The sequence below is a fragment of the Zalophus californianus genome, chromosome 4 (assembly GCF_009762305.2).
Source record: "Zalophus californianus isolate mZalCal1 chromosome 4, mZalCal1.pri.v2, whole genome shotgun sequence".
In the NCBI taxonomy this organism is placed as follows: Eukaryota; Metazoa; Chordata; class Mammalia; order Carnivora; family Otariidae; genus Zalophus; species Zalophus californianus.
This window is the reverse complement of record NC_045598.1, coordinates 35,868,650-35,892,895: the sequence shown is the minus strand read 5'-3', so window position 1 is coordinate 35,892,895 and position 24,246 is coordinate 35,868,650.

Genomic DNA, 24,246 nt, shown 5'->3' with positions numbered 1-24,246 from the left:
AAGTAATAGGGAGGATGTGACTATAGAGTCAGGCCTTAGTAGGTCAATGGTTCTCATGGGTAACACCTTTGGGAGTCATACACCACTAGGCACTTGGACAGGTACCATCTGCTGGAAATAGAAGTGAACGAGGTTGGACCCAGAATTTCCCAACAATTACTCTGTCTTGTTGTAGGAGATTTGTGTGATGCATCAACCTGCCAGATCTGACATAGCTGTGGAGTTGGGTAACCCACAGTATCAATCATGTACTATAGTATTTCTCTGCTTTGCTGCCCCAGAGCTTTCTCCACTCTACAGAAGGCTGCTTGGCTATGTGTAACTGCAACCTGGAAGGGTGAGGGAGTGTAGGTCTCCAGGGGAAACCCCCAAAAAATAGAGGGACAAGGATCTTTAGGTAAATGCTCTAGCCAACAGATTCTCCAGTAGGATAATTATGAGGTATGGTTTTCATAGTTTTTCAGAGGCTTCCCTAGGTGGATTGGTTCCAGTTGCCTATAGTATTAACTGGTTTTTTATTTGTTTTTTAAGATTTTATTTATTTATTTGACAGAGACAGAGACAGTGAGAGCAGGAACACAAGCAGGGGGAGTGGGAGAGGGAGAAGCAGGTTCCCCGCCGAGCAGGGAGCCTGATGTGGGACTCAATCCCAGGACCCTGGGATCATGACCTGAGCTGAAGGCAGACGCTTAGTGAGCCACCCAGGTGCCCTTAACTGGTTAATATATTGTTTCCCCCCCGCTTTTCTATCTCATTTCCCCCTCCCTTCTTTCTGGTTCCTGAAATCATCTCCCAAATAAATGGCCTGTGCCCAGTCCTTGTCTCAAGGTGTGACTTTAGAGAGATCCCAACTAAGACACTTAACTATCTAGTTGTTTCTTTTCTTTAAAAAAAATAATTTACACACATGTATGTGTGTTTCCTTTATAAGACTGATACATCTGGGGCACCTGGGTGGCTCAGTCAGTTAAGCATCTGCTTTTGTCTCAGTTCAAGATTCCAGAGTCCTGGGATGTATCCTGCTCCCTGCTCAGCAGGGAGTGTGCTTCTCCCTCTTTCTTCCTCTCCCCCACCGCCCGCTTGGACTTGTACCACTCTTTCTCTCTCAAATTAAAAAAAAAAAAAAAAAAGACTTGTACATGTTCATTATTGCAACTATTGCAAATTTTGGAAAATATAAAAGAATTGCCCCATTACCTAAAGACAACCACTGTTATCTTTCAGCATATGATAAATTATTTCTTTTGTGTTTCTGTTTTTTTTGTGTGTATGTTTCTGTTTTTAACTGTTATTGTAATCTAAACTACTAAAATAATTATTCTATTTATTAGTTTGTGATTTAATCATAGAAATTCAGTTCTTTTTTTTTTTAAAGATTTAATTATTTACTTGACAGACAGAGACACAGCGAGAGAGGGAACACAAGCAGGAAGAGTGGGAGAGGGAGAAGCAGGCTCCCCGCTGAGCAGGGAGCCTGATGCAGGGCTCGATCCCAGGAGCCTGGGATCATGACCTGAGCTGAAGGCAGACACTTAACCAACTGAGCCACCCAGGCGCTCCATCTTTTTTTTTTTAATTAAGATTTTATTTATTTATTTGACAGAGACACAGCGAGAGAGAGAACACAAGCAGGGGGAGTGGGAGAGGGAGAAGCAGGCTCCCCGCACAGCAGGGAGCTCGATGCAGGGCTTGATCCCAGGACCCTGGGATCATGACCTGAGCCGAAGGCAGACACTTAACAACTGAGTCACCCAGGTGCCCCAAAATTCAGTTTGTTCTTAACGATGTCTATGAATATGGGAAAAATAGACTTAAAAAAAATGTATGTAGGTGTGCCTGGGTGGCTCAGTTCGTTAAGCGCCTGCCTTCGGCTCAGGTCATGATCCTGGAGTCCTGGGATCGAGCCCCGCGTCAGGCTCCCCGGTCAGCGGGGAGTCTTCTTGTCCCTCTCTCTCTGCCTGCTGCTCCCCGTGCTTGTGCTCTCTCTCTCTCTGTCAAATAAATAAAATGTTAAAAAAAAAAGTATCTAATAATAGGACCAGTGGTATTTGGAAAATGACTCAGATGACATTAACTAGAAAATGTTGAAAGCTATTACTTTAGAGATGACATTTTCCCATGAAATTGTATCATTTGGATAGGTAGAAATGGAAGGAAGGAGCATTCCCAGAACATCAATTAGGAAAAGCATGTTGGCAAGAAGAACCAAGGTACACCTAGCAGGTGGGCCACTTCAGCTACAATGTAGATTCATATAGAATACTTAGCCAAGAGGTTCGAGCTTTGTAGAGATAGTAAAGGTTTTCTAAGCAGGAAAAAGACATAATTAAAGGATATAAAAAATAGATGGAGTGATGGTTAGAAATTAGGCATCAGGGGGCGGATTAAGCCCCCTGATTAGGCAGATTAAGCATCTGCCTTCAGCCCGGGTCCTGATCCCAGGGTCCTGGGATGGAGCCCGGCATCAGGCTCCTTGCTTGGTGGGAGCCTGCTTCTCCCTCTGCCTCTGCCACCCAGCTCGTGCTCTCTCTCTCTCTCTCACTCTCTCTAGTTCAAATAAATAAATAAAATCTTTAAAAAAAAATTAGGGGGCGCCTGGGTGGCTCAGTTGGTTAAGCGACTGCCTTAGGCTCAGGTCATGATCCTGGAGTCCCGGGATCGAGTCCCACATCGGGCTTCCTGCTCGGCAGGGAGTCTGCTTCTCCCTCTGACCCTCTTCCCTCTCGTGCTCTCTCTCATTCTCTCTCTCTCAAATAAATAAATAAAATCTTAAAAAAAAAAAATTAGGCGTCAGCAGCAGACCTAGGCCTGTGTGAACAAGAGTATGAATTAAGGTGGTACTTCATTACTGGAAAAGTGAAGTACCTTCAAGATGGTGAAAAATTGGCCATGTGGGCAGATAATCCTGTTACCCTGGAAGTCAAAGGGAGGAAGCACTCTTTTTTTAATTGATTATAGCAAACTTTTTAAAATTTTTTTAAAAGATTTTATTTATTTATTTGAGAGAGAGAGAATGAGAGATAGAGAGCACGAGAGGGAAGAGGGTCAGAGGGAGAAGCAGACTCCCCGCTGAGCAGGGAGCCCGATGTGGGACTGGATCCCGGGACTCCAGGATCACGACCTGAGCCGAAGGCAGTTGCCCAACCAACTGAACCACCCAGGCTCCCAGCAAACTTTTTTTTTAATTAATTTATTTGAGAGAGAAAGGATGAGTGCAGTGCATGAGCCAGGGGAGAGGCAGTTGCTTCTACCCCTTATCGAAGTCACTACCACCTCAATTATGGTTTACTCTTAGAACTTCCTAACTGTTCCTCGCACAGAGCCAAGGATGTGGGCTAGATGCCAGGGCAACATCTTGCTTGGTCACCGTAGCTCAGGGCCCAAGCCTCAACTCAGTTTGAGAATCCTAACTCAGGGGAGCTTACTGGGATTTACATGTTCAAAAAGGACTGATACATAAATTAGAAAATCAGTATATTAATTCACCATGGAAAGACTGCATTTCAAGGATTGCTATGTTCCTGCCTGCCCTCCAGAAGACTCTCTTGGCATTAAGGAATATAGGAAGCAAAATATTACTAAGAACTTTGGAATCAGTTTGATGATCAATTTGATATATATAGAATATATGGATGTATATTCACTCTGAGTCCAGATGGACGCTCAAGCTCCCATTCCCCCATCAGAGGTGCCCTTGCCCAGTTACTCCCTCTCTTCCACAGCAATTTCTAGCATCTCAATTCCTTTAGTCTTTGCCATTAGAATAATGCTAATTAAGTTGGTTCCCTGGGGCGCCTGGGTGGCTCAGTCGTTGGGCGTCTGCCTTCGGCTCAGGTCATGATCCCAGGGTCCTGGGATCGAGCCCCGCATCGGGCTCCCTGCTCGGCGGGGGGCCTGCTTCTCCCTCTCCCACTCCCCCTGCTTGTGTTCCCTCTCTCGCTGTGTCTCTCTATGTCAAATAAATAAAATCTTAAAAAAAAAAAAAAAAAGTTGGTTCCCTAAGCATGCTCTGACAGATTACAATTTGTTAGAGTTTTAGCAGAAGTTTGCTGTCCTTGGGACGCCTGGGTGGCTCAATCGGTTGAGCAGCCAACTCTTTGATTTCAGCTCAGGTCTTGATCTCAGAGTTGTGGAATTGAGCCCAAGGCAATTGAGGCTCTGTGCTCAGCAGGGAGTCTGCTTGAGGATTCTATTTCTCCCTCTCCCTCTGCCTCTCCTAAGGTGGTTAAGAAGTGGTCAGATTAAGGATCCATTTTTTTATTAAAGAATATGAAGGAAAGTGGAATAAAGGATGACCCCTGGGATTTTGACCTCAGCAACTGTGCAAATGTTAGTGTCCTTTACTAAATGGGAAAAACTGGGAAAGCAGTACATGAGTGAGAAGGAGAAAATAATTCTTTTTGGACAAGTTGAATTTGAAATGCTTGTAAGACATAAAAGAGGGGAGCCAAGTAGGCTTTTTGAATATATCAGTCTGGAGCCCAGTGGTGAGGTCAGGGCTGTATAAATGATGTCTAAGATCCTGAAATTGGATGAGTTTAGGGAGTGAGGGAGACATAAGAGAAATGAGGACCGGGCGCCTGGGTGGCTCAGTTGGTTAAGCGACTGTCTTCGGCTCAGGTTCCTGGGATCGAGCCCAGCATCGAGCTCCCTGCTCGGCGGGAAGCCTGCTTCTCCCTCTCCCACTCCCCCTGCTTGTGTCCCCTCTCTCTGTCAATTAAAAAAATAAAATCTTTAAAAAAAGAGAGAAATAAGGACCAAGGATTCTGATGTGAAGGGCCCTGTAACATTTAGAAGTCAGGAAAAGGACCCAGAAAAGGAACAGCCAATAAATGAAAGAAAAATCGGTAGAGTGAAAATCCCAGAAGTCAAATCTTTTTGAGGAGAGAATGATTAACCAGGACAAATGCTGCTGAGAGGTCATGTAAGATGGAGACTGAGGCTTGACTATTGGATTTGGCATAATGGCAGCCATTGGCGATCTTGACATAGAGGATTCAGCAAAGTAGTATAGACAAAGCTTAGAGTGAATTAAAAGAATTGGAGGGGGCACCTGGCTGACTCAGTCAGAGGAGCATGCCACTCTTTGATTTCAGGGTCATGAGTTGGAGCCCCATGCTGGGTGTAGAGATTACTTAAATAAATAAAAAATGAAACAAAAAATTTAAAAGAATTGGAGGTGAAGAAGTGGACCAAGTGCCTATATGATGAGGGAGCAGAAAGCAAGCTGAGGGCAAAGCACAATTTGACACCCTGAAACTACCCCCCACCCGGGGGGATATGTGTGAGATTCCTCAGGCACTCCTGGTGAAAAAGGGACAGGCAGGGCTAGGTAGGAAGAGATATATAGGGGGCTCCATGATCAGGCTCACAGAAATCCCAAAAATGCGGACGTGTAAGGAAACTAGAGATATGGGAACACTCCAGACCCCCCTGCCCTAGGTGTCCGAGGGGGGAGTCTTATTTATGACAGTCTCCTGTGGTCAATAGAAAATAAACATCCTAAAAAGAAGTAAGCCATGGGCGTCTGGGTGGCTCAGATGGTTAAGCGTCTGCCTTCGGCTCAGGTCATGATCCCAGACTCCTGGGATCGGGTCCCTCATCGGGCTCCCTGCTTCTTGGGAGCCTGCTTCTCCCTCTGCCTCTCTCTCTCTCTGTCTCTGTCTCTCATGAATAAATAAATAAAATCTTTAAAAAAAAAATAAAAATAAAAAGAAGTAAGCCATTAAAGATGTTATCACTAGTCCTACTACTTAGACAAAGGTCCTGTCAAGTAGAGAAGTCAAAAAAGATTTAAGTTCCCTGGTTAACTTTCTATAAAAGTCCAACCTTAAAAGCCCTCAGTGACGACCCTGTCAGGACCCCTCTCACTCCTGAGAGCTTTTTTTGTATCCTTGTTTAATATCCTTTCGCTTTACTCACTCTCCTTTGTCCACGAGATTCATTCTTGGAGTCCGTGAGAAAAGAACCTGGCTCTCCCGCATCACTGGCTGCCCTAAAACTAAGGGAAGAGGAAAAAAAATGGTTAACTTACAGAGATCACAGTCCTGCAAGATATGAGTCTCCATTAGTCTTACTGATTTACAAGAAAAAAAGCATTCTTACAGGTTTATGGAAGTTAGGTTGTTGATAGATCCATAGACTCAATTTCCTGGAGCCCTAACATCACCCTCCCATCCATAGTGATGTGGGAAACAAAGGTAGAAGGAAATGTAGATAAAATTTTCTTATAACCTGCAGCCCACTGACAAATACTTGAGGCAGGCAGAGTATAACGTTCCTCCAGAAAACTCCCAACTGTCATAATGTTAATGCTTTGCTAGAGGGGAAAAACAACCTTAGCTTGACAATAGCCAGGCCTCTAGGATCCTGAGAGTCTTCTTTAGCATATCAAAGTCCTTTTGGAAACCTCCCTTTTTCCTTACCTCCCCCAACTCCCAAGTATATAATCAGTCACCCTCACAACCCAGGTGTACCACCTTTTCCTGCCCAGGGGTCCTGCCCTGTCCTTAAATAAAATCACCTATTTACACCAAAGATGTCTCTCTCAAGAATTGTTTCTTGGCCATCAGCTCTGGACCTCACCAACATTCCAAAAACTACATCATATACGCAACCCTTTTAGGAACTTTGCTCTAGCAAAATGGGACAGTAGTTGGAAGAGTAATGAAGTTAAGGGTGGGATTTTTTTCCCCTGAATTGGTAGATAACACGATTACAGTAGGTTATGTGCTGATCCAGCAAAGTGAGGAAAATTAACAATTTAGGAGAAAGAGAAAATTGCAGGAGCAATATCTTTGAGTAGACAAGAGAGTGTGGACTCTTCATGTGTTAGCTAGGAGAACAGACTAATATTTTAAAAGTGACTGATGCCTCCTGATCTCCAATATCTCATTTTATCCTCAGAATAATCCAGCACATTGGTATTATCATCCTCAGAGTGAAGTAAAGCCAGTGTCTGAGAGGTTTAGTGACTTGCTTAAGGTAACATAGTGGTGGAGATGGGATTAAAATTTTTGGCTAGGGTGCCTGGGTGGCTCAGTTGGTTAGGCGACTGCCTTCGACTCAGGTCATGATCCTGGAGTCCTGGGATAGAGTCCCACATCGAGCTCCCTCCTCAGCAGGGAGTCTGCTTCTCCCTCTGACCCTCCTCCCTCTCGTGCTCTCTATCTCTCATTCTCTCTCAAATAAATAACATCTTTAAAAAAAATAAAAATAAATAATAAAATTTTTGGCTAATTTCAAAGAGAGTGTATGTTTCACTGAGCTCAACAAAAGTCGTTAAATCAATGAATGAGTGCATACGGAAGTGTACTAATCAAGAAACTGGATAGTAGCTGTAGAGTGCCTAGAATATGAGGCTGGGGAGCCGAGAATCTCAGTCCTGAACCTCTAGCCTTGAGGCTGCCCACTGGGTTGGTTGTGAATCATCTAGGACAGTTATTGTTTAGATACAATTGTGTTTAAATCCTTGCTGTACCCCTTAGTAGCTGTGTGACCTTGGGCAAATTTCCTCATCTGTGAAATAGAGATTTTAATATCTGCCTTGCTGATATGTTTTTGGATTAAATGAAACAATGGATGTAAAGTGCCTGGTAGTGCATAGTAGGGATTTAGCAAATGGTAGTGATTATTATTTGTATTCAGAGTAGATTGCTGTAAGGGAGGCTGAAGTAAAAACCATCCCCTCCCCATCCAGGAAAGCTGCTGAAACTGCTCCCCAGATGTGAGAGAGCAGGACTCCTGAATGGAGGAAGACTCTGCAAAAGGATTACACTCTCTCTCCATCTCTCTCTCACTCGCCCATGTGTGCATACACGCCTTTATGGAGAGCACCAGCTGTCGGTGTAGAAGCTATGGTTGTATCACAAAGATTAATGCTACAGTGAAGTGGGAAGAAGACTGCAGCCAACTGAAATCATTGGTCTGGGGCTGGAAAAGGGAGGGGAAGAGGAGGGAGAGATGTGGGCAGGTCTGGCGAGTCAAGGGCACAGAACCACAGCAGGAAGCTGACACCCTAAATCACATGGCTGTGCGGATTTCCCCTGTCAACTTCACTTCCCAATTTTACATCCTTCCATTGCACATGTCACCCACGGAGGCCACTCTGTGCTAAAAGTGGGTAGAAGTGATTGATTTATTCATTCAGTTGACAAACATTTAATGATACCTACTGATGTGGGGAACAAAGGCAGAAGGAAATGTAGATAAAATTAAATTTCCTTATAACCTGCAGCCATACTTGAGGCAGGCAGAGTATGACCTTCCTTCAGGAACTCCCAACTGTCTTAATGTTAATGATTTGCTAGAGGGAACAACAACCTTAGCTCGACAAGAGCTCAGCCTCCAGGATCCTATGAGTCTTCTTTAGCATATGAAAATCCTTTTGGAAACTTCCTTTGTCTTTACCTACCCCAACTGCTAGTATATAATCAGTTGCTCCTCACAATCCCAGGGCAGCTTTTTCTGCCCACGGGTCATGTCCCTGTGCTATAATCAAAATACATTTTTGCACCGAAAATGTCTCAAGAATTCTTTCTTGGCCATTGGCTCTGAACCCCAACATTTCCGTTATCACCTACCATGTGCCAGGAATTTTCTGGAAGGATAAACAGTTGCTGGTCAGGGAAATAAAGGGAGCTAGGGAAGGGCAGTGTAGGCAGAGAAACTAACATGTGCCAAGTTGTGGAGAAATAAAGCAAGATGTTACATTCCAGGAACTATATATGGTTTGATAAGAAGGGGACCTAGAGGGACACCTGGGTGGTTCAGTGGGGTAAGCATCTGCCTTCGGCTCAGGTCATGATCCCAGGATCCTGGGATGGAGTCCCGAATCAGGCTCCTTGCTCGGCAGGGGCAGCCTGCTTCTCTCTCTGCCTTCCGCTCCCCCTGCTTGTGTTCTCTCTCTCTCTCTCTCTCTCTCTCTGACAAATAAAGAAAATCTTAAAAGAAAAAGTGGGGGGGGCGACTTAGAGTTCCAGGCAGAAAAGTGGGAGATGAAGTTGGAGAGGTAGGATGAGGTCAGTTCATAAAGAGCCTTAGATGCCACATAAAAATGCCTGGATAATTGACTAACCATTTGGGGATAAAAAAGTTGAACTCTGGGACACCTGGGTGGTTCAATCAGTAAAGCACTGTCTGCCTTCGGCTCAGGTCATGATCTTGGGGTCCTGGGATCAAGTCCCACTTGGGACTTCTTGCTCAGGGGGGGAGCCCGCTTCTCCCTCTGCCCCTCCCCCTGCTTGTGGTCTCTCTCTCTCTCTCTCTCTCTGACAAATAAAATCTTTAAAAAAAAATTGAACTCCTACTTCATACTAGACACAAAGGTAAATTTCAGAAGGTTTGAAGGTTTCAATATTAACAAGCAAATAAAATCCTAAAAGAAAAAACAGGAGAATATTTTTATAATCTTGGGGGTAGAAAAAGCCTTTCTTAATTTTACAACCAAGGTTAGTGTTGACAGTTGTTTTTTTTTTTAAGATTTTATTTATTTATTCATGAGAGACAGAGAGAGGCAGAGGGAGAAGCAGGCTCCTAAGGAGCAGGGAGCCTGATGCGGTACTCGATCCCAGGACCCTGGAATCATGACCTGAGCCGAAGGCAGACACTCAACCATCTGAGCCACCCAGGTGCCCAGTATTTACAGTTTTTGATGTGGGAAACAAAGGCAGAAGAAAAATTATTAAATTTCCTGCTAACAGTCCATTGACAAGTCCTTGAAACAGGCAGAGTGACATTCCTCTAGGGACTCAACTACCTCACTGTTAATACGCTAAAGGCAGAAGGCAATCTTAGCCCCACCCTCCAGGATCCTGTAAGTCCACTTAAACATATAAAAATGCCCTAGGAAGCTTCCTTTATCTCTACCCCTCCAAGATACTTGTTGGCCATTATCCTCCAAGCATATGACCCACTGATACACATCTGAAGGGTGTCATGACTAAGGTTTCACTAGTCAGTAATAAATTTTCCCAACAATAGCTAGCCCCCTCAAGGTCCTGGAAACCTAACTTCCAAATTCCTTAGAGAGTTACACTATCCCTAACCCCCTCCCAACTTGAAAGTATATAATGGGCCACTCCTCATGACCCCAGTGCAGTTCATTCTGCCCATGAGTCCTGTCCCTGGGCTTTAATAAAACTACCTTTTTGCACCAAAGACATCTCAAGAATTCTTTCTTGGCTGTTGGCTTTGAACCCTAACATTTTTCCTACATCAATTTTCACTAGATAAAAGTGAAAATTGTGCAGCAAAAACAACATAAGCAAGATTAGAAGACAAATGACAAAGTAGGAAAAGAGTTTGCAATATTTAATGGTTAAAGGGCTCAAATCTTACTTTGTAAAGAACTGCTATAAAATCAACAAGAAGACAAATTTTATTTATTTATTTATTTTAAGATTTTTATTTATTTATTTGACAGAGACACAGCAAGAGAGGGAACACAAGCAGGGAGAGTGGGAGAGGGAGAAGCAGGCCTCCCAGCGAGCAGGGAGCCCGATGCGGGGCTCGATCCCAGGATCCCGGGATCATGACCCGAGCCAAAGGCAGACGCCCAGTGACTGAGCCACCCAGGCGTCCCAGAAGACAAAAATTTTTTTTAAAAAAGATTTATTTATTTATTTGACAGAGAAAGACACAGCGAGAGAGGTAACACAAGCAGGGGCAGAGGGAGAAGCAGGCTTCCTGCTGAGCTGGGAGCCCGATGTGGGGCTCGATCCCAAGACTGTGGGATCATGACCTGAGCCGAAGGCAGCCACTTAACGACTGAGCCACCCAGGTGCCCGACATATTTTTTAAAAAATAGGTGTTGAGTGTCTGTCTTCAGCTCAGATCATGGTCCCGGGGTCCTGAGATCGAGCCCCACATCGGGCTCCCTGCTCCGCGGGAAGCCTGCTTTTCCCTCTCCCACTCCCCCTGCTTGGGTTCCCTCTCTCGCCGTGTCTCTCTCTGTCAAATAAATAAAATCTTAAAAAAAAATAGGCAAAGTTTTTAACAGGTAGTAGTTCTCAGTAGAAAAAAGAAAAATGGCTATAAAAAGGTTATTCAAATACACTGACAATGAAAGAAATACAAATCACTCTCCCCATCATATTGATAAAATTAAAAAGATAAAGCCCCAGTGTTGGGGACAGTATGAAAAAAAAGATCTATTCATACACTGTTTTTTTTAAATATTTTATTTATTTATTTGACAGAGAGAGACACAGTGAGGGGGAACACAAGCAGGGGGAGTGGGAGAGGGAGAAGCAGGCTTCCCGCGGAGCAGGGAGCCTAATGCGGCCCGATCCCACATGACCTGAGCTGGAGGCAGACTCTCAATGACTGAGCCACCCAGGCGCCCCTATTCATACACTGTTGATGGGAATGCAAAATAGTATAATCTTTCTATAGGTAATTTGGTAATTTTAGTAAAATTTTAAATGTGCATCCCTCTGATAACAGCAATTTTAAGGAATTTAGTCAAAGGGAATAATAGAGTGACAAGGATATTTACTGTGTTGTTTTCTTTTAAAGATTTTACTTTTTTATTTTTTAAAAGATTTTATTTATTTATTTGACAGAGAGAGAGAAAGTGCACACAAGCAGGGGGAGCCACAGAGGGAGAAGGAAAAGCAGGCTCCCTGCTAGATGAGGGAATTTGATCATGCTTAACTGACTGAGGCACCCAGGCACCCTTAACCCTGTTGTTTAAAGGAGAGAAAAATTACTCAAATGTTCTAAGAAGGGAATTGGCAAAATAAATTATTGTACATCCATACAATAAAAATGATGTAGCCACGGGAGAAAGTAGATCTGTAAGTGTTGTAGTGGAAAAATGTCTATGATATGTTAAATGGGAGAAAAAAAAAACAAAAAAGGTTACCAAAGGCAGCTTTGGCACTAGTTGTATTCAGCTCATTCAGCTCCAAAGATAAAAGTCCAGGGCCCCTGGGTTAAGTGTCTGCCTTCGGCTCAGGTCATGATCCCAGGGTCCTGGGATTGAGTCCTGCATTGGGCTCCCTGCTCAGCGGGGAGCCTGCTTCTCCCTCTCCCTCTGCCTGCCACTTTCCCTGCTTGTGCGCTCTCTCGCGTGCTCTCTCTTTCTCCCTTTCTGCCAAATGAATAAAATCTTACAAAACAAAAAAACAAAGACCAAAGTCCTTGGGCTTCAAAAAGGCAGAGTGCCAGTTCCTGCCCCTGGATCAAGGTTGTGCATGATGAGGGAGGAGGCTGGCCCTAAGCCTAGCATGGGGATGCAGATTTCTTCTCCAGCTCTCCCACAACCATGACAGAGCCCAGGAGCCAGATCCCTGCACTGGAGCCCAGATTTCCTTCTCTGGCCAGAATGTGGGTAAAGGGTAAAGCCCTGGGTACTTACTGGTGCCCTTCCTACTTCATTCGGGTAAGAAGGTGACTTCTCTGAGCTCTGTTAGTGCTACGCTTTGGAAATCTGTTTTCCTTTTTCTAGGGAGTCTAGCAGATGAGCCTTACTATAAGCCTGTCCTTCTAGTCAGACCAGCTATAGCAAGAACACTTGCCTTGGTGATGTCCTATCGAGTCCATTTCTGAGGGGCAGGAGGATCCTGAGATTTCAGGGTCCTTAGTAATACAATAGTAGGTGGTTTGTTTGTTTTTAAGATTTTGTTTATTTATTAGAGAGAGAGACAGAGATAGGGAGAGAGAGCACGAACAGGGAGGAGAGAGAGAAACAAGGACCCTGGGACCATGATCTGAGCCGAAGGCAGACGCCCACCTGACTGAGCCACCCAGGCGCCCCCAATAGTAGGTACTTGATAAACACTAAGCGTCATATAAGCCTGGACTTCGAGTAAGATCCTAGGAAGCAAAATAGTTTCTTCATTTGGTAAAATACTTTAGGATCTGAACATTGGACGGACAAGCTGTTATAACTTAAATGACCAATTAGTAGCTAATTAGAGCTCTGGAACTCCTAGGCTAAGCCCTGTCTGGAAACCCTCTTGAGACTGAAGTAGAAAATCCAGTGTGTTAACATTTACTGATCGAAAATATTCTCCAGTGAAAGTCTCCACACTGGTGTTTCCCACCTAAGGTACTAGGATCCCAGTTCTTACACTCTGAAAAAAAGTCCTGTCCTTCCCCCCACCCCCTCCGGGAAAGGGGGAGGATCAAAGTCAGTGCAGTTCTCAGGCCCAGATTAGTTCCACTCCTGTCAGCAGTTCTGGGCCACCATCCAGACCAGAGTGACTGTGGTTGGCTCAGTTTTCAGTGGAGCTGACTCATAATGCTCTCTGCCCCCCGGCCCCAGGGAATTCAGAAAGTAATATTAAATACGTAGGAGGGCTGGTTTTTATTTTATTTTATATTTAATCTTGCTCACCTATGGCGGAGGGCAGCAGGAACCTCAGTTCTTGGGAGTGGGGAAGTTGTGACATTGATTAACTCAGCAAATACCTACCTGTTCAGCACTTTCTCTGCTGTTGCCATGAATAAGGAGCTTGCATACCTATGACAGATATAGGTGAATGGGGTGATGGCAGGATTCCATCCGCTTTCTGGCTCCATCTTGGTCCCCTTTGCATCCTCATGACACTCAAAAATAAGATCACTAAATGTGTGGCTAGCCAGCTGAGAGCAATTCCCTTCTGCCTGACGCATTCATGCATTTGTTCCACATTCACTGAGCACCAATTGCATTCAGGCCAAGTGCTGGATACTGGAGCTGAAGAGCTAAAGATGTGGCCCTACCCTCAAGGAATGGACAGTCCAGTGCAGTGGTTCTCATCTGTTTTCTCTTTCATGCTCTGGGGTACTTGCTACCATCATATCTTTGACTTACTAAGATCATGGTCCGTGGCCCGGAAGGGGGGGGCAGGAAAAAGAAATAATAATTATGGAATGATGTGATAGGTACTATCTGTGATAGAAATAAGCACAGAGCGTGGGGTATGGTGGAACAGAGGAAGGAGACTCCCGAGGAGGAGGAAGGAGCACTGAAAATCAGATTAGGAATGGGGAGGTTGTCAGGAAAGGTGTCCCAAAATGGTGACACTTGAACCCAGTTTTGAGAGACAAGCAAGTGTTAGGCAAGTAAGAATCTGTGGGGAGAAAAAAAGAATCTGCAAATAGGATATGGGAGATCCGTAACATTATGGTACACTCAGGGATTACACACAGTTCTTTACGCTCTTTAGAGCAACATGGAGGGAGGAGGGACAAGATGTCAGATGGTAGAGGGTATATACGTCAGGATAAGGAATACTATGCTGAACATTATTCTAAGCTACAGTGCTCTGGGGAGATGATCAGCAAGGGGTTTGGAAATCACTTCACATAAGGAACAGCTAGGGAAATGGGTCTGTTTAAGTTGAGGAGAAGACTTAGGGGAAATAAACCTTCTGGTTTATAGCATGTACAGATTTTTTATTCTGTGTTACCTCAGAATTAGAAAAGGCCAACTGTGGGGGCACCTGGGTGGCTCAGTCAGTTAAGTGTCTGATTCTTGATCTCAGCTCAGGTCTTGATCTCAGGGTTGTAAGTTCAAGCCCTGACTTGGCGAACTGTACATGACAAACTGGTTCTGGGCAGGGTGCCAGACTTCCAGTAGCCTCTTTGGTGAGGTGCCCAAACTGTTCAACCATATGGGAGGGCTCTGCCTCCTATCTCACTCTGGTCTTAAGAGTTCTCCGATTAGGGGCGCCTGGGTGGCTCAGTCATTAAGCGCCTGCCTTCGGCTCAGTTCATGATCCCGGGGACCTGGGATCGAGCCCCACATTGGGCTCCCTCCTCAGTGGGAAGCGTGCTTCTCCCTCTCCCACTCCCCCTGCTTGTGTTCCTTCTCTCGCTGTGTATCTCTCTGTCAAATAAATACATAAAATCTAAAAAATAAAAAAAAAAAAGAGTTCTCAGATTAGGGTCTACTTGTCAGCCCTGATGTTCCTCTGGGGAAGGTGGAAGGAGAATGTGGGAGATGCCTCTAGTTGCAGAATTACGGCTTACAGAAGGCCGAGGGAACGTGACTAAGGGTGCCATGAAAGGCGGGATCCCAGCTTGCCGTTAGAGGTGTGGCTGAGGCTAGGAATGAATCAGGGAAGCCTTCTTGCCCAAAGGTAAAGCCCTCCTTTTCCATCTGTATGCTTTCTCAGAGCTTTTGTCCTTTGTCTCCCTTTCTCTCCCATCGGTCTGTGGCAGAGTGGCCCTCAGAAGAACAAGCCAAAGAGTCATTACAATGGGCGTGAGCCTTTCTAGTCTGAATTATCATCAGTCTCCTAATTGCAATGCTCTGACAGCCAAGGCACTCTTCCTGGAAGCTTTAGCCAAGATATCTAGAAGTAAAGTATGAATACATGAAAGAAGTAAATTTTTTTTTTTTCCTGCTTCCAGGCAAAGAAGACCCTACCAGCCAGGACAAATGGGCCAGAAGGTTAGGAGTCCTTAAGTCATTTATTTGACATTCTCTAGCTCAACCTGGGGTTGAAGTTCTCAACCTGGGGAAATTTTGTCCCTCAGGGCACATTTGGTAATGGGGGAGCGGTGAGGTTTGCTACTGGCATCTAGAGGGCAGGATATTGCTAAACATCCTGTTACGCCCTGGACAGCTCCCAACTCTCCCAAAAAAGAATTATCAGATTCAAAATGTTGATAGCACTGATGTTGGAAATAATTGATAAATGCTTATGTTTATAAGGATTTGGTTTTAGGGGGATAAAAAAAAGATTTGAGTAATAGTCCTTGAGGCATCAAATGGCTAGAAGTAGAAGCTCACTTTAATTGTATAAACATAGGCTGCAAGTCTGCTATTAGTCTAGTTTAATGCTATGCCATGGTGGACCCCTGGGCACTTCCCTTTAATGCTCTGGTCCCGACTATATCTGTGCCTTCATTCCAGTTTTCCTAAAATTGGGGAGATGGAAGATGGAGGAAGAGAAGAAAAATCAACACTGATTATTTTTCTAGTTAGGTGTGGGAGGGTGAAAACTGGAGTCTAAAATTGAGTTAAATATCTTAAATATATACCTCTTTTAATTTATGAACAGCAGCTCAGTATAAAACAGGACAATGACAGAAGAATAATAACTACCAGGGGCGCCTGGGTGGCTCAGTCGTTAAGCGTCTGCCTTCGGCTTGGGTCATGGTCCCAGGGTCCTGGGATCGAGTCCCACATCGGGCTCCCTGCTCAGCGGGAAGCCTGCTTCTCCCTCTCCCACTCCCTCTGCTTGTGTTCCTGCTCTCGCTGTCTCTCTCTGTCAAATAAATAAATAAAATCTTTAAAAACTAATAATAAATACCAAATCATATTTGATTTTAAAGTTGGAATCTGGGGCGCCTGAGTGGCTCAGTTGGTTAAGCAACTGCCTTCAGCTCAGGTCATGAACCCAGGGTCCTGGAATAGAGCCCTGCATTGGGCTCCCTGCTCAGCGGAGAGTCTGCTTCTCCCTCTCTCTCTGCTGCTCACCCCGCTTGTACTCTCTCTCTCTGTCTCTGTGTCAAATAAATAAATAAGTAAAAATCTAAAAAGAAATAAAATTTAAAAAGTTGAATCTGAAAATATAGGAATTGGGATGTCAGTTTTTTTTTTTTTTAAGATTTTATTTATTTATTTGACAGAGAAAGACACGGTGAGAGAAGGAACACAAGCAGGGGGAGTGGGAGAGGGAGAAGCAGGCTTCCCGCGGAGCAGGGAGCCCGATGCGGGGCTCGATCCCAGGACGCTGGGATCATGACCTGAGCTGAAGGCAGACGCTTAACATCTGAGCCACCCAGGTGCCCCTGTCAGATTTTTTTTTTTTAAGATTTTATTTATTTATTTGACAGAGAGAGTACAAGCGGGGGGAGCAGCAGAGGGAGAGGGAGAAGCAGGCTCCCCACTGATCAAGGAACCAACGTGGGGCTCCTGGGATCATGACCTGAGCCGAAGGTAGAGGCTTAATTGACTGAGCCACCCAGGCATCCCCAATAATAAGTACTTGATAAACACTAAGTGTCATATAAGTCTGAGCTTCCAGTAAGATCCTAGGAAGCAAAGTAGTTTCTTCATTTGGTAAAATACTTTAGGATCTGAACATTGGACAGACAAGCTATTATTACTTAAATGACTGAGCCACCCAAGCACCCCAGGGTGTCAGATTTGTAAAAATTAAAAACAAAATGAGTAAAAGTCAATGTAGTCTCAGCAACAAGTTCAAATAAAGATTAGGTAATGAGCTAATTAAATTCATTAGTTTTTATTTATTTATTAAGATTTTATTTTATTTATTTGACAGAGAGAGAGAGACGGCGAGAAAGGGAACACAAGCAGGGGGAGTGGGAGAGGGAGAAGCAGGCTTCCCGCAGAGCAGGGAGCCTGATGCGGGGCTCCATCCCAGGACCCTGGGATCATGACCTGAGCTGAAGGCAGACGCTTAACGACTGAGCCACCCAGGCGCCCCTGTTACACCATTTTCATGAGGAGAGAACTAAGGCTGAGGGGAGTTACATGGGATCTCAGTTATCTATGTTTGTGTAAAAAACAACAGTGGAACTTGGTGAGGAAGCCAAGGCAGGGAGACCGTTCCATTGTATTCTACATGAGTAATACCATAGTTCTATGCAGCCGAATTGCTGCCCCCTTCTAGGGGTCACAGCCCAGAGAGCACCAATATAAGCACCTGAAAGTCAGTTATCATAGAAGTGTTTAAGTCAAGGCCCAGGGACTCTTAGGCCTACTGAAGAAGGGATTCTGGTAATGGGCAGAAGGTTGGATGTTAAGCTCCATGTTTAGTGTAGGGCATGGAGAACAGGGCCTAGAATAGCACGTGGCACATGGTGGGAATTTAATTTTAAATTAGTTAACTGTGGTTTCTTCCAACGCTGAGAGTCTAGGGCTCTATATTTTTTGAGGAGATAACAGTTCATAAGTAAATATTTAATCGTGCAAGTAACCAAGAGTTCTAATATATATCATGAAAGGTTTGCGATACCGAAAGCATTACTACAAATAGGGTTGCTGTGTTACCCAATTCCAGGAGCACTATTCGTAGAAAACACAAAGGGAATATCACCCCCTAAAGCTCTGTGACACAGAGGCCCTTATTTTTTTATTTTATTTTATTTTATTTTTATTTGAGAGAGAGAATGAGATAGAGAGCATGAGAGGGGGTTGGGTCAGAGGGAGAAGCAGACTCCCTGCTGAGCAGGGAGCCCGATGCGGGACTCGATCCCGGGACTCCAGGATCATGACCTGAGCCGAAGGCAGTCGCTTAACCAACTGAGCCACCCAGGCGCCCAGAGAGGCCCTTATTGTAAATATAAGGCAAGTTTAGTAAAACTGCCACCTCTAGCAAGGGTAGAAGATAAAAACAGTAACTGAGACTTTTTCTAGCATTTCAACATGCTTACATGGCCACATTCAAAATCCTGTTTTTCTTTTCAAATTCCATCAAGGTCAGGGGCGCCTGGGTGGCTCAGTCTTAAAGATTTTATTTATTTCTTCATGAGAGACAGAACGAGAAAGAGAAATAGAAGCAGGCCCCCAAGGAGCAGGGAGCCCGATGTGGGACTCGATCCCAGGACCCCTGGGATTATGACCTGAGCCAAAAGCAGACACCTAACCATCTGAGCCACCCAGGGTATCTGGGTGGCTCAATCTTTAAACGTCTGCCTTCGGCTCAGGTCATGGTCCCGGGGTCCTGGGATCAAGCCCCGCTTTGGGCTCCCTGCTCCGCGGGAAGCCTGCTTCTCCCTCTCCCACTCCCCTTGCTTGTGTTCCCTCTCTCGCCGTCTCTCTCTCTGTCAAATCAATCAATTCAATCAATCTTCAAATTCCATCAAGGTCAGTCACTCTAGTTGCCTATCCAATATCCTTCTCCCTTCCTTTCTTCCTAACAGAATCTCAATTTTATTAGGAGTGGTAACATGCCTAACTAATAGACACATTTCCAGCCTCCCTTATAGCTAGGAACAGTCATGTGACACAATTCTGGGAAATATGTAAACTGAAAGTTTCTGGGAGTGCTTTGCTTCCTCATTATAGTCCCCACCCCCTTCTGGCTGCCTTGTCCTTCTTCCTGGAATACAGGTATACAGTTGGAAGTAGAGCAGACATTTTGTGACTTTAAGGTAATCCTAAGAATAAAAGCTGTATGCTAGGGGTTTGGGTACAGAAAGTTAAAAGAAGTCTGGGTTGGGGCGCCTGGATGGCTCAGTAGGTTAGGCATCTGACTTCAGCTCAGGTCATGATCCCAGCTTGGAATCAAGCCCCGAGTTGGGCTCCGGGCTCAGCGAGGAGTCTGCTTGTCCCTCTGCCTGTACCCCCACTTGTACTCTCTCTCCCTCAAGTAAATAAATAAAATCTTTTAAAAAAAATGGGAAAAATTAATCCCCTATTTGGTTAAGTTCGTTATTTGAGTTTAACTGTTACTTGCAGCTGTGTTCAAGTGACTTTTTTTTTTTGAAGGATTTTATTATTTGACAGAGCGAGACGCAGCAAGAGAGGGAACACAAGCAGGGGGAGTGGGAGAGGGAGAAGCAGGCTTCCCGCGGAGCAGGGAGCCCGACGTGGGGCTTGATCCCAGGACTCCGGGATCATGACCTGAGCCGAAGGCAGATGCTTAACAACTGAGCCACCCAGGTGCCTCATAAGTGACATCATCCTTGATAATAGTTTCTCAAATTGGTATCTGTAAGGCCTTTGTGTGTCCCAAATATAATTTTATAAATTAAATTCTTATAAATTTAAGGATTCAAGTGTTCTCTGAGATTTTGATTTCCATGATTGTATTTATTATTACAATTACAAGAAAGCATTTAGCTTTAATGGTGTATAGGTTTACCGTTAGTGGTTTATAGGCTTAACTTTAATGCTTTATAAATTTATGATAGGCTGTTATTAGGTTAGCAACTCCTAATGTTAAAATGATCACTGTTGCAGGGCATTTGCTTTATACTCCTACTGAATTGCCTTACCTGCAGTATCTAGTTAAGTATAAAGAAGGGGCAATGGCTGTTCATGAATCAGTTAACTGTGCTTATAGCAACTCAGTGTGGCAATATAATACTTTGTTAAGTGAAGACCAGATGACGTCAAACAACACCTTATGAACAAAGGTTTCATACTAGTTTAAACAGAGAAAGGTGGTGGGAGAATTGAGTCACCATCACAAGGTGTAGGCAATTATAGGTATGCAGAACCCAGGAGGAGATGCACCATAGCATTAAGGCCTATTCCAGGAGGGTATGGCTTGCAGGAATCTCATCTTGTATATTTCTTCCCCCCCCCCCCATCTTGTATGTTTCCATTTGCAATAGTTCAGCAGCAAAAGTAGTAGTAATTAACAAGGAAAACATTTTTATGAAACAGTATTTTAAATTATTTCCGGGGGGCCTTGGTGGCTCAGTCAGTTAGGCATCTGCCTTCGGCTCAGGTCGTGATCCCAGGGTCCTGGGATTGAGTCCCGAATCAGGCTCCTTGCTCAGCGGGGCCCCTCCTTCTCCCTCTGCCTGCCCCTCCCCCTGCTTGTGTTCTCTCACTCACTCTCTCTCTCTCTGACAAATAAATAAATAAAATCTTTTTTTTTTAAAAGATTTTATTTATTTATTCATGAGAGACAGAGACAGAGACAGAGAGAGAGGCAGAGGGAGAAGCAGGCTCCCAAGGAGCAGGGAGCCTGATGCAGGACCCGATCCCAGGAGTCTGGGATCATGACCTGAGCCGAAGGCAGATGCTTAACCATCTGAGCCACCCAGGCATCCATAAATAAAATCTTAAAAAAGAATAAAATAGGGCTGCCTGGGTGGCTCAGTCGGTTAAGAGGCTGCCTTCGGCCGGGTCATGATCCCAGGGTCCTGGGATCGAGTCCCACGTCTGCCTCCTTGCTCAGCAGGGAGCCTCCTTCTCCCTCTCTCTCCCTCTGCTTGTGCTCTCTCTGTCAAATAAATAAAATCTTTAAAAAAATAAATGAATAAAATAAATTATATTCAGTATTGCATCCTGGGGCAATATTGAAATGTTAAATATTAGTCTGAATGAAAAAAGTGAAATAAAATTAATGAAGGTTAAATAATCAAATTTGATAAATCAACCCAACATTGCAGTTCCTTAAGAATATTTTTCCTTTCGGGCTCCTGGGTGGCTCAGTTGGTTAAGCGACTGCCTTCAGCTCAGGTCATGATCCTGGAGTCCCGGGATCGAGTCCCGCATCGGGCTCCCTGCTCGGCGGGGAGTCTGCTTCTCCCTCTGACCCTCTTCCTTCTCGTGCTTTCTATCTCTCATTCTCTCTCTCAAATAAATAAATAAAATCTTTAAAAAAAAATTAAAAAAAAAGAATATTTTTCCTTTCACAAGGAACTTCATGTTATTATAATTTGAAAGAACCAGTGTTTCACCCAGCAAAGAGCCATACTTACTTGAATTGGCAGAGAAAAAATTTAAGGGCATCACTTCTAAGAAACAGAGCAAAGTGGGTGCCTGGGTGGCTCAGTTGGTTAAGCGACTGCCTTCAGCTCAGGTCATGATTCTGGAGTCCCAGGATTGAGTCCCACATTGGGCTCCCTGCTCAGCGGGAAGTCTGCTTCTCCCTCTGACCCTCCCACCTCTCATGCTCTCTCTCTCCCTCATTCTCTCTCTCAAATAAATAAATAAATACAATCTTTAAAAAAAAAAAGAAACAGAGCAAAGTATGATTCATGCAAGCATTTTTTTCAGTACCTGCCCTGACACCAAGCAATTCTTTCTAACAAAGCCCCACCTAACGCCTTCAGCAACCAGCAACTTAGTAACAGTTATATATCTATTTTTTTCTTTAAAGGATTTTATTTTATTATTTTTAAAAAGATTTTATTTATTTATTTATTTATTTGAGAGACATATATATATATAGAGAGAGAGAGAGAGAGCACAAGCAGGGGCAGCAGCAGAGGGAGAGAGAAAGAAGCAGGCTTCCTGCTAAGCAGGACCCCTGGACCCAGATCATGACCTGAGCTGAAGGTAGACGCTCAACTCATTGAGCCATCCACGTGCCCCCATTAAAGGATTTTAGAGAAAACTTACTAAGTAAATTTCATAGGTGGCAGCTTGTGTGTCTACTATCTGACTTCCTAAAACATACCTTTTTTAAAATTTTTTTTAAAGATTTTATTTATTTGAGAGAGAGAGAATGAGAGATAGAGAGCACAAGAAGGAAGAGGGCCAGAGAGAGAAGCAGACTCCCTGCTGTGCAGGGAGCCCGATGCGGGACTCCATCCCAGGACTCCAGGATCACGACCTGAGCCGAAGGCAGTCGCTTAACCAACTGAGCCACCCAGGCGCCCAACATAGCTTTTTGTTGTTGTTATGCTTTCCCAGGTGCAGGAAATTTCAGTGCTGATGGTGGACACCAAAGGAAATTATTCTTGGTAGAAACAGTCCATCTTTATGAGTGACCCTTCAGCCACAAAATGCAATTCTTTTTGAGTTACCCTTAGTTGCTTTTGTCCTTCCTTCTACTTTCATAGAAATTCTCTGAAGCCCTGGTCTTGGCTTATCTTTCTCCACAGGATTTCATTTACTTCCACAGCTTCAAGTATCACTGAAATTGTGATGTCAACAAATATAATTCATGGGGCGCTTGGGTGGCTTAGTCATTAAGCGTCTGCCTTCGGCTCAGGTCATGGTCCCAGGGTCCTGGGATTGAGCCCCGCATCGGGCTCCCTGCTCTGCGGGAAGCCTGCTTCTCCCTCTCCCACTCCCCCTGCTTGTGTTCCCTCTCTTGCTGTCTCTCTCTGTCAAAAAATAAATAAAATCTTTAAAAAAAACCAAAAACAAATATAATTCATTAATTTATTTAACAAATATCTATTGTACCTATCATGTGATAAGGACCATGCTGCTAAGTATTGATGAACAAGATAGGTACAAGTTTCCACATTTCCGGCTTCCTACTGACCATCTCCCCTTGGAATCCTAAATTCAATATGCCCCAAAGTGGGGTCTTTATCATCTCCTCCAAACTCTTTTTCACTGCATGTCTGTGAGTTTTACCATGCTTTGCCTAATTCCCCTGGGGCTCATCCTTGACTCTTCTCTTTCATTTCCTATATTTGATGCCCAGATTTTGAAAACTGCCATCTAATTCCATCTCTCCATGGTCAGCACTACTGCCTTCATTCAGGATCTCCACCTCTTTTCCCTGCTCATGGCAATAGCTTCCTTATTTGTCTCCCTATCCCACATCTTCTTGGTCCCCTAAATCTATTCTCTCTGCAGCTGCCAGAATGATCAATAATACAACCCAATGTGGTCATTCACCTATTTGAAACTCTGAATTTCTTGGGGCACCTGGGTGGCTCTGTTGGTTAAGCGTCTACCTCGGCTCAGGTCATGATCCCGGGATCCTGGGATTGAACCCAGGTCAGGCTCCCTGCTCAGCGGGGAGCTTGCTTCTCCTTCTCCCTCTGTCCCTCTCCACACTTGCTCTCTCTCTCTCTCTCAAATAAATAAATAAATAAAATCTTAAAAAAAATAAAAATAAAACATAGTTCAAATAAGTTAACTTCATCTCTCAAAAATCTTAAATACATTCCAAAATTAATTAGGCATTCTTCCTAGACCATTTACTGTGCTAGGTTCTGGTACTATAAACAAAACAGGTAAAATCTTTCCCAGACTACTGCTAAACAAGGAAGGTCAAAACAATGTGTATGTGTAAACCTAGAGATATAGGTAGATACCAGTTCCTGTAGAAGGTTAAAGAAGAAAGACCCCTTGCCCCCATTTCCAAGTCTTTGCTGTTCTCTGAGGAAAGAGATTCCATAATCTCTTTTTTTAAGATTTTATTTATTTATTTGAGAGAGAGAGAGAGAGAACCAGCATGAGAGGGGAGAAGGTCAGAGGGAGAAGCAGGCTCCCTGCCAGGCCGGGAGCCTGATGTGAGACTCCATCCCAGGACTCCGGGATCATGACCTGAGCCGAAGGCAGTTGCTTAACCAACTGAGCCACCCAGGTGCCCAATTCCATAATCTCTTAATTAGACAACAAGTGTTCAACAGATTTCTTCTCTTTTCAGAACTCTGTCCTGGTATTTCAGTTTTTTATTTTCATGGGGATAGGATAGGCTGTTAAGATTTCCTTGGCCCAGGAGGGCGCCTGGGTGGCTCAGTCGTTAAGCGTGTGCCTTCGGCTCAGGTCATGATCTCAGGGTCCTGGGATCGAGTCCCACATCGGGCTCCTTGCTCCGCAGGAAGCCTGCTTCTCCCTCTCCCACTCCCCCTGCTTGTGTTCCTGCTCTCGCTCTCTCTCTCTGTCAAATAAATAAATAAAATCTTTAAAAA